Source organism: Temnothorax nylanderi, unplaced genomic scaffold (genome assembly GCF_030848795.1).
Source record: "Temnothorax nylanderi isolate EJ_2023f unplaced genomic scaffold, tnyl_v1.0 TNYL_tig0266_pilon, whole genome shotgun sequence".
NCBI classification, from domain to species: domain Eukaryota; kingdom Metazoa; phylum Arthropoda; class Insecta; order Hymenoptera; family Formicidae; genus Temnothorax; species Temnothorax nylanderi.
In genome coordinates this window covers 206,425-216,764 of record NW_027249328.1, presented here as the reverse complement: position 1 = coordinate 216,764, position 10,340 = coordinate 206,425, and the positions used below count along the sequence as shown (strand labels likewise).

Here is a 10,340-nt window from a genome sequence, read left to right as displayed (position 1 = left end):
TTGAGAATATTCTCTTAACAGAATATTTGAAGCAGCATAACATATTTATACAATATTGTGTGTTATCTGGGATAGTTTAATTATAATTAAAGAAATAAAAAAATAAAAAAGACGTAAATAAAAATTTAAAAAAATTATCTGTTAATTAACTTTCGCAAATTTTAAGATATCGGGCTGTTTCTAATTTTATTATATTCTTCAGTCTTTTCTACTCCTATTTTATATATAATTTTTTAAGATTTGGTTGATTAGACCCATCTTTTACTTATGGTATAAACAGAAAAAAAAAACATTTAAGTAATCAACTATAAGTAATCAACTAACAAGTAATCAACTACAATTAATTTTTATAAACTAACGTTGAGTGCTCGAATAGTCGAATGTATCGAATAATCAACCGATCGATACATTTATTGTCCTGTGCATGCCTTCTTCCCATCACGGAAAATAGAAGGCTTCAGCTTCTCTCCTATTTTCTTCTGCTGGTTCTTTTCGCAAACCGTTATCGTGCTTCGAGGCCGTCGGGTTCTCGTCTGCGTAAAGCAGAATCCTCAAAAGCCGTAAACGCGACGTGCCATATATTAAGACTTGGCTGGATCCTGTCGTGCGTCCGATATTCATTTTGGCTCTCGTGATCGTGATATTACTACTACACACTACTACTACAGACGGGCACATGTAGCGGTGGATATGGGACCTACACGCATAAGACGCGGTTATCTCGTAACACTATTCAGAGAATATAATGCTCAATTAATGCCAGACTTTCATGAAATCTTAGTATTCATTTCAAAAGACTTCTATCGTAAATTATATAACTGCATTTCTTTGAAACTTTTATATTCTTATTATTTTATTATTTTCAATGAAATATTAGCCATACGACCGTGTTTCATAAACATAAACATAAACATAAATTTTTATATATTCAAAATTTTCATATTTTTAAATCTTTTGATATCTAAAAAACTATTTTGTAATCTTACTTTTATCTTGTAACTTTTAAACTTTTATTTATTTATTTTCTTTTTATTTCTTTTAAATCATTATTGTAAGCTCTTTTCGTGCCAGTTTAATCGACGATCACCGATTGCCATCAGTCTGCTGCGATTTAATGCTGCGCTCGGTGTGTGTGTTGTTTGAATCGGCCGCGACGACGAATGACCCGCGGAAAAGAGTTAAATATGTTTTAAATATGGTTTATATTAGTCATTTATATGAACGAAATTAAACTCAAATAAAAACCAAATATTGAATATAAAAGTAATTAAATTTAAATATGTTCCAAATTTGGATCGAAATTAAATTTAAATAAGATCTTGCTATTGGATTTAACTTGTCCAGGCGCATATATGGATCATATTAATATTTAATAAGCATCTAACCATCCTGAGTTCAAATTTTATTTGTATTTGAAACAAATAAAATTTTAATTAACACCCAAATTAAATTTTTATTTAATTGAAAGTGTTCCCATTGACCCATCATATATTCATATTTAATCAAAAATTGTGATTCATAAGATTTTAATAAACCTGCGAGTTATGTTAGTCTTGCGTTGTAGTCTGTTAGGTTATAGGTTTATTATTGAATTTTGTCATTATCAACCACAAATCTGCATGTTTAATTATGTTAATTATTTTATACTGTCTACATCGTACATATATTTTATAATTTCAGTTTTAGTTATGTAGGTCATTGGCTTCCCACATAGCATGCATATCAAAAAGACGTCCAGAAGATATCCCGAAGATATATTTAGGAGATAGGATATCTTCTCGGGATATCTTCGGGACGTCTTTTTGATATGCATGCTATGTGGGTTTTTAATCATTTTAAATATATATGTATCGAAAAACAGGCAAATTATGTATTTTCTGTTAAGACATGGATATTTCATCATTTCGATATCGATTCAAAGCTATTTTGATTTGCCTGTCAAATATATAATAACATTGCCATTATATAGAATGCAATATGAATAAAAAATTATATTGTATTGGCAGACATGGATAATGTAAATATTTTATAATTTGAGCATTATAATAATTGCGTTACAATATTAATTTTTTTATGCTTCCATTTCCATTAAATAGTTACTTTATAACTGTAAAAGTCACAACAAAATTCCTGTTTGTAATTTGACAATTTTGAAAATTAAAATATTATATAATAGGTACATTTTCAGTACTACATCCGCTCATTTATTAAACAAGAAGTTAAATTAAGCAACTAATTAAATTATTAATATTAAATATTAATACAATAAGATATTTGTATTTACATTTATCAAAATAAAAAATAAGTTCAATTATGAAAATAAATATTAATAATTGGACTTATTAAAAATTAAATAATTTGTTCAGATATTGCGCTCGAATTCTTTTCGCGTTTTACAACGCCCGATCGTTTCACATTAGATGGCGCGACGCGCGAGTCGCCACTCTCAAAGAGCCCCCGCCTCCTTCCTCACTCGTTAGGTGTCATGGCCGCACTTGCTTGCGTTTCTTCGAACGTGTCGAGTCCGTTATTTCTTTCTTGACGGATTGATCGTTGCGGCGCGTGTTCTGGAGACTAACCGAGCGAGAGTCGGATCACCAGGGAGAGCTCACCGCCAGGAAAGGGAGAGCTGCGGCAGCTAGCGTCCGAGAGGGAGGATCGAGGCGAGGAATCCGGTTCAGCGAGCGGAGTCCTTAAGGAGGTTGGTTAGTTCTCGGTGCGAGGCAGGCGGCACGGCAGGGGGAAAGCATATAGGTTAGATTTTCGTCGCGTGAAATAAACGAATTTTAGCAAATAAATATGTGGAATGCATTTAATTGCTGTTTCTTAAGGTTTAAAAAGAGTTGTTTGTACAATTGAAACCCAAATACGTTATTATCCACATTGAAATGTGGAAATAATAAATGTGGTCCTGTTTTTTTATTTTTACAATTTCTTGATAACTATAAAGACGAATCATTTCAGTCTTCGAGAAAGTTTTTCCTAAATATGTAAAGAGTTATTTGCACCTATTTTCACTAAATTATTATCATTTTTAATGTGCTTTCGAGAGTTACATTACAGGTTAGGTAACATTTTTGCTGTGTCGCCCGTGTATAAGAGAGAGACAAGAGTATAACTTCAATAATTAATTACTCGACAACCATGCAGACGATTATCTTCAACTTTGGCATATATGGACGACAGATTCCCATAGACGAATATTCTCCATTGAACTAATTCTTATCAAATTGATTTGACTAACCACCCTCCTTAAGAGATTCTCATTGGAACGCCATATTTGTTACTTTCATTTGAGGGTTCATATTTTTAGGGTTTATACCGTCATTTTTTAAGGATTAATCATTAATTGAAGGTTAACTATCACTTGAAGGTTAACCATCATCCGAAGAAAAACTCTTAAAGTTGGGTGTGATTTCGGACCGCCAATTGAAGATTAACCTTCAAATGATGGTTAACCTTCAAATGGTCCGAAATCACACCCAACTTTAAGAGTTTTTCTATGGTGTTTTTTTAACGGTTAACACCAAAAGTTGAGTGTATTTTTCCATAAGGGTTCAGTTTGATTAAGTATATAAAAAATGTCTCTATTTTTATTCTTTTGAGCTAGCAAATTGTATTCTTGGTTTTTATGGTGATTAATATTTTGTGCAACTGCATCAATCTTTTTGTTGCTAGCGATTAATATTTGTTTTTATGTATTCGATTACTGCGCAAGTGTTGCGCATTTCGTTAATTTTATCAGAAGTTTACTTATCTTCTTTTTGTACCACTGGATTTAAAGCAAACCAATATAAACACAATAATTGTAATTTATAAACGTTTTTTTTATCTTATAACTCATTCTCTGTTGATACCATATTCTCTAATCCCATTATTATCCTAATTAGCAGACAATGTTTTTTAAACGTTTGAAAAATATTTGAAAATCAGTTTTAAACACATATTACAAAACGTTTGAAAAACATTGCCTGTTGATTGAAACCGCAAAATTTCGGCAAGCTACAACAGGGGCTGGATTTTTGAATTTATTCGCAAGAGAAAGGTATGCGCAAATTCTACTCTTACAGAAAAGTTGCAAGTTGATCGCATGGCTTTTAGTTAATCAACTTGCAACTTTTTTATAAGAGCAGAATTTCCGCATACGTTTTTCTTGCGAATAAATTCAAGGATCCAGCCCCAGGTGCGCGCGCGCTGTGCCTTAAAAGCCTCATTAAGAACGTATAAAGGTCTTATTTGAATTTAATTAAATTTAAATTAGATTTAGAACTTATTAAGAACATATAAAGGTCTTATTTGAATTCAACATATTAAGAACATATAAAAGTTTTATTTGAATTTAATGAAATTTGAATAAAATGTACAACTTATTAATTTCATATATGGTTTCAATAAGATTAATATTTAAATTGAATATATTAGCTAATTAAATCCTTATTAAGCCAAATTAAATACGAATATTTTGATGATGAAATGATACTGTAAGAAGTACGTATATATACTTTGTATACTACGAAACATACGTACGAGTATACACGTCGATTAAGAATATACGACATGTATTCATATGTTCGAGATTTTTAATCGAAATGTATATCGGCATTTCTTCTTATATTCTTAATTAAGTTTTATATATAGAACAAATATGAGCCATATTAATGCAGTTATTCAGCATTAATTTAAATCAAATAAAATTTAAATGGAGATTTTATTAAGGTCCATATAAAGTTCATATTTAACTGTTTTCCGCGGGGAAGCGAGAGCGTATCGTTAACTCAAGCGTCTAGACCCGATCTACAATGGATGTTTTAAGTCGTAAGTCGTAAGAATTGGCCAATCACAGTTCATTATTCTTCGACCGCAAGGAGAATAATGGACTGTGATTGGTCAATTCTTACGACTTACGACTTACAACCCATTGTAGATCGGGTCTTATCCGCGCAGAATTTTACGGCCGTTACGTAACCGGTATTTTTGCGCCGCAGACCTTGGTACTTTTTTTTATTTTTTTTTTATTTGACGCGGGGAAATCTTCTACTACTGGGATCCCAGGCCGAAGCCCGGTTTGCCCAGTAGCCCCCTCTGTTAAGGAGGGGGAAGACCCCCCCGCCTCCGGGGAAAGGCGAGGGGAGTGCCGGATTTTTACCGGCTAAAACTCCGCGGCTGTCCTTTACGGCACGTTTTTCGATAAGAGAGGGGATCCCGGGAAACGCACTGATTCTTCCGGGACCCCCCCTCCGCGCCGCGCCCAATGACTGGGCGCCTATCCCGGGGCTTAATGTCCCATGGCCTTAGGGTGCCGTCCCATGGCGCGTATCGCGATACGCGCGTATCGGGCGTATCGACTCTGCGACCAATCACAGACGATCCGCCGTTTTCGATACGCTCAACAATCTTTTGAACATTGTTTGAGCGGATCGCACACTCACACATGTATATACAGTCGTACGTGTGGGTCGAGCCCTCCTTTTTGGGCTCAGGTGCCATATTGAGTGTAGAAAGTGCACTAGTAGTGCAGTAGAGAAAAGAGAAGAGTAGAGGTCTGCGTTTTGTCTTCCGATATTGTAATCTTATTTTTTGTCAAGAAAATTCTTTTTTATTTACTATTATGTAATACTATTATATTTACAAAAATGAAACGTTATTTTTTGGGTTATATGTAAGGTACATGTAAGGTGTATATAAAGAAAATGTAACATCAAGTAGAAAATCCTTTTTTATTTACTATTATGTAGTACTATTATGTTTGCAAAAATGAAACGTCGACGACGAATTTGTTGGATTATATGTAAAGTACATGTAAGGTATATATAAAGAAAATATAATATCAAGTAGCACATTAAAAATCATTTTCTATTATGAGATTATCACTCGCTCTTTGTAATAATCGCCGTTGTACGGTAAATATAGGACGCACTCAATATTGTCGTTCTTTTTTAGATTCTTCGTTTACCGCAATTACGTACAGTGCATACGATAGAAATATTTTACGTCGCAAATCTTGTCGACGAAAACTACTGTAACTTCATTTAAATTTATTTACAAAACAGAAAATGGCTAGTAGTATTGTTTCGGAATCCATTTTCTGCCGTACACCGATGTCACGCGAAACTCAAATTCTTCGGCGAACGCAAGCGAGGTGATCCTCTTCGAGGAGAAAACAAGGGAGATCTGGATCTGAAACGTAAATCGACGTGGTGACACTGTTCTCGGGGTAATCTAGGTGATTTGGATCTAGATATAAGCGGTGGCGAATACCTTGGCGATCTTGATGTCGACACTGATTTGTTGCCGTACACCGATGTCACGCGAAACTCAAATTCTTCGGCGAACGCAAGCGAGGTGATCCTCTTCGAGGAGAAAACAAGGGCGATCTGGATCTGAAACGTAAATCGACGTGATGACACTGTTCTCGGGGTAATCTAGGTGATTTGGATGTAGATCTAAGCGGTGACGAATACCTTTGCGATCACCTTGGCGATCTTGATCTCGACACTGATTTGTTGCCGTACACCGATGTCATGCGAAACTCAAATAAATTCTTCTGCGAACGCAAGCGAGGTGATTCTCTTCGAGGAGTAAATAAGGGCGATCTGGACCTGAAACGTAAATCGACGTGGTGACACTGTTCTCGGGGTAATCTAGGTGATTTGGATGTAGATCTAAGCAGTGGCGAATACCTTTACGATCACCTTGGCGATCTTGATCTCGACACTGATTTTTTGCCGTACAACTGGCTTCACTTTGGAGGTTATTACCCCTGTTGCAAAGAACCGATAGAAACTGATAAAAAAAATATATTCTATCTGAAAATAATGTGTTTTTGTCCTTGGAATCTCTTATAACTTCTGATAGAATTGATGATTTTTGGAATTTTTTGATTCAATCAGATTTTATACGTATCTATCACAACTTATGCAAACAGATAGAACTCCAAAGAGACTCGGCGCAGGTCAATCTGAGATTGCAGATATTCTCCAAACTTCGGTCGTTTTTTATCTGCAATTGCAAATAATTTTAATGATTCGATCGTCTTTAATCAGCAATTGCATATACCTTAAAATTTGAATTTTTTATTGGCTTCAATCGGAATAAACTTGCACTTACAAGCTAGGATTTTATCAGGACTTATTATAGAGGGACGTATATGTTTTAATCAGATTTCGGCAGCAATTATTCTGTATATGGACTGTCAAATTCAAAAAGTATCTTTGGTTCGAAGAGTGTGAATCCGTATCTGCAAAGTACTTTTTATATGCACATATTTGTATTGTGAAAAGTTCGACCTCGATACAAGGCTTCGGTTCTTATCAGTAAATACGGGTTAAATAAGTGTCTGTTTACATCGGATTTTTCCAATGCAGCCACTTTTCTAGATGAGACTGCCTTTAATCGGTCGCTATATGGATTCTCGGGTCGAAAATTAGTCATTCGACGATTTATCCGTATTTACAAACAATTTTTCATCTGCATCTATTGGTATGCATTTGTACTTTGTGAAAACCTCACTCTAGTTTGTATCAAGAGACACGGTAGTGTCTCGCGCCAAGTACACGCGGAGCGAGACCGACCGTGACTCTTTTACGCGACGCGACGGGTTGCGAGTACTCGAGATGTTGAGATCTCGATAAACGAGTGAACGGATCAAGTTCTAAGTAGGCTTGATCGACAGCTTGGGGTCGAAATAGGGGGGGGTTTCTCTTATAATATTCCGCTACGTGCCCTACGAGCGGAGATATTGCGACGCAAAGTCCAAATGTGAAAAATTTTATTTAAGATACTCCTCCTAACGCCGCGATATCTTGATCACGTGATCAGAGAAAATGTCCCTTTCACTTTTTCGCCACTGGCGGCGCTTTCGCGCAGTGCAGATATAGTGCGTTCATATACGTGTTTGTACTGCGCGCAGTGCAGATGTACTGCGCGCAGTGCAGATGTACTGCGCGCAGTGCAGATAGTTAGTGCGTTCAGCGTGCTGTCACGTCACAGTCAGTTCACTTAACCTATCGAGAGATACGGTAGTGTCGGAGCGAGACCGACCGTGTGACTCTTTATTATTACGCGACGCGACGATTAATTCAATAACCTATAACACGGTAGTGTCCCACGTCAAATACGCGCGGAGTGAGACCGATCGTGACTCTTTACGCGACGCGACGTTAATATTTTTTCTGATTCAAGGTAATTGTTTTATTTACATGTAATTATCCTATTATTATACGACGCGAAGCGAAACCGCACCGTGACTCTTTTACGCGACTAAGTGCATGTGACAGGAATTATAATAGTTTACGTTTACGTGAGTATTTACTTCTGTAGTAACTTATACGAACGATATCTCATCGTAGTTACTATAAAATCTCCCGTTTATGCGGAGGAATTATCGTATCGTTCTTCGTAAGTTAATACAGAATTAAGTAACGTTCGCGTAAACGTAGTATAGGTTAGATTACCGATTTCTTACAAAATTTTACATAAAACGCGAGATTCACTTATGGGAGCTTTCCAGCAAGCGACACAAGTCGACACAGGTATCGTTTTGTCTTTGTTACTCATTGCCAAAAAAGAAAGATAGAACGACGTTTGTGTCGGCTTGTGTCACTTGCTGGAAAGCTCCTTATGTATGCAAGTTTAACGTCTATTGAGTTAATATGAAATAATTTTCCTAAATGTAATAATAAAAATAACACGATGTTATATATATGCGGTTTGCCGTGAATATATATATATATATATATATATATATATATGTGTGTGATTTCTGCCCAGTGCTCTGAATGTTATGTGATTTTCCCCCAGTGCTCTGAATGTCATCTAGTCATACATATCATGCTTTGATACAAGGAACGTGAAAAAGAGCAGGAAAAGAAAAGGACAAACAGAAGAGACAGATTCAAACTTTGTCTTTTAATCTGGACAAAGACAATGCCGAAAAATCCCCGCAGTCAGAAAATGAGCAATCTGATGGCCTCGCGATTAAGAAGATTAAGAAAAATCCAGATGTAGATACAAGTTTCTTGCCAGATAGGGAAAGGGAGGAGGAGGAAAATAAACTTAAGGAAGAATTGAGGCAAGAATGGGCTAGAAAGCAGAACGCGTTGAAGGAAGAAGAAATTGAGATCACATTCAGTTATTGGGATGGATCTGGCTATCGTCGGAGTGTTATAATGAAGAAAGGTGAATGTCTCAGTAATTTAGAGAATTTTTAAGTTATTAAAATACTCCAGTGTCACTTTTGGAGTAACATTGGCGTGATATATAATAATGTTCTACTGCATAAATTAAATTTTCACATACAGGTAATTCTATCTATCAGCTTCTTCAGAGCAAGGATGCCAGACTCGCGGTTTTTGCCAGCCACTGCCAGCCAGTGGTGGGGATGGGCAGAGATGCCAACTTTACGGTTCAGCAGCCAGCTTCGAGCGTCGAGCGGTAGAAGAAGATAGACAGATCTGCTGTCTTCTTCTTCTCTCTCGAGCTATGGCTATTGGCTATGCGATTTCGGATCTCGTGAATGCCGAGTTGGCGAGGCAACCAGACGACGCGTGACATAATTATAGCCCCGCGACACTAATTATCGATGTATTTTCCTACATATTAATAAATCTAAAAAATTATTCAATAAAAAATTATTATATAGGGGAGACCGGGGCCTAACCGTCGCCGGGGTTGAACCGTCAAATCAAATATCTCGGAACCTGTATATTGTGCGAACTCGCTATTAACATTGTAAACGCTGCTTATGGTACCCATGTGACCAACGGAGTTTCGGCAGGTTACCTGCCGTGTTATGATTTTTACGAGGGCAAAAGTGTTTTCGGAAGGTGAAAGTTACATTTTCTGCGCGTGGAAATTTTGTAATATCTGCAATAATATTTGCTCTCCAAATCTCGAGGTACGTGATTATAAAGAGTAATGCATGCTGAACACGAATCCAGTGTAGTTTTTTCATTATCGTTGATGTCTAATATTTCGTGGGCGATCAAACCTGAAACTTGTGTTTGGGGTTAATCCGTCAGTAAGCAGTCCGGGTGCATTTTCAAGGCATTCTCGGGCATTTCCAGGCTCACTGCATATGGAATATGGATGAGACGGGAATTACAACCGTTCAGACACCGAATAGAGTCATCGGACGTCGAGGAGTGAAACAAGTCGGGCGAGTGACTTCTGCGGAAAGAGGAACCCTCGTAACTATTTTTTAATAATGTTTCGCATAAAAATTTTGAATAAATTTTTATATTTTTCTCTTAAAAAACAATTATTAAGATGTATCCTATCATTTTTCAGGATTAGATGTACGTATATGTATTGAAAATGCAGTGTGACGGTTAAACCCCGGC

The 10,340-nt window shown here is 36.3% G+C and overlaps 1 long non-coding RNA gene across 1 annotated transcript; it reads left to right on the top strand.

The window, feature by feature from the left end:
- Positions 1–7,933: 7,933 nt before the first annotated feature.
- Positions 7,934–10,132, top strand: LOC139780205 (uncharacterized). Its single transcript, XR_011720178.1, has 3 exons — positions 7,934–8,181; positions 8,800–9,177; positions 9,300–10,132. It is a non-coding gene; the product is annotated as an uncharacterized lncRNA (long non-coding RNA).
- The last annotated feature ends 208 nt before the right edge of the window (positions 10,133–10,340 follow it).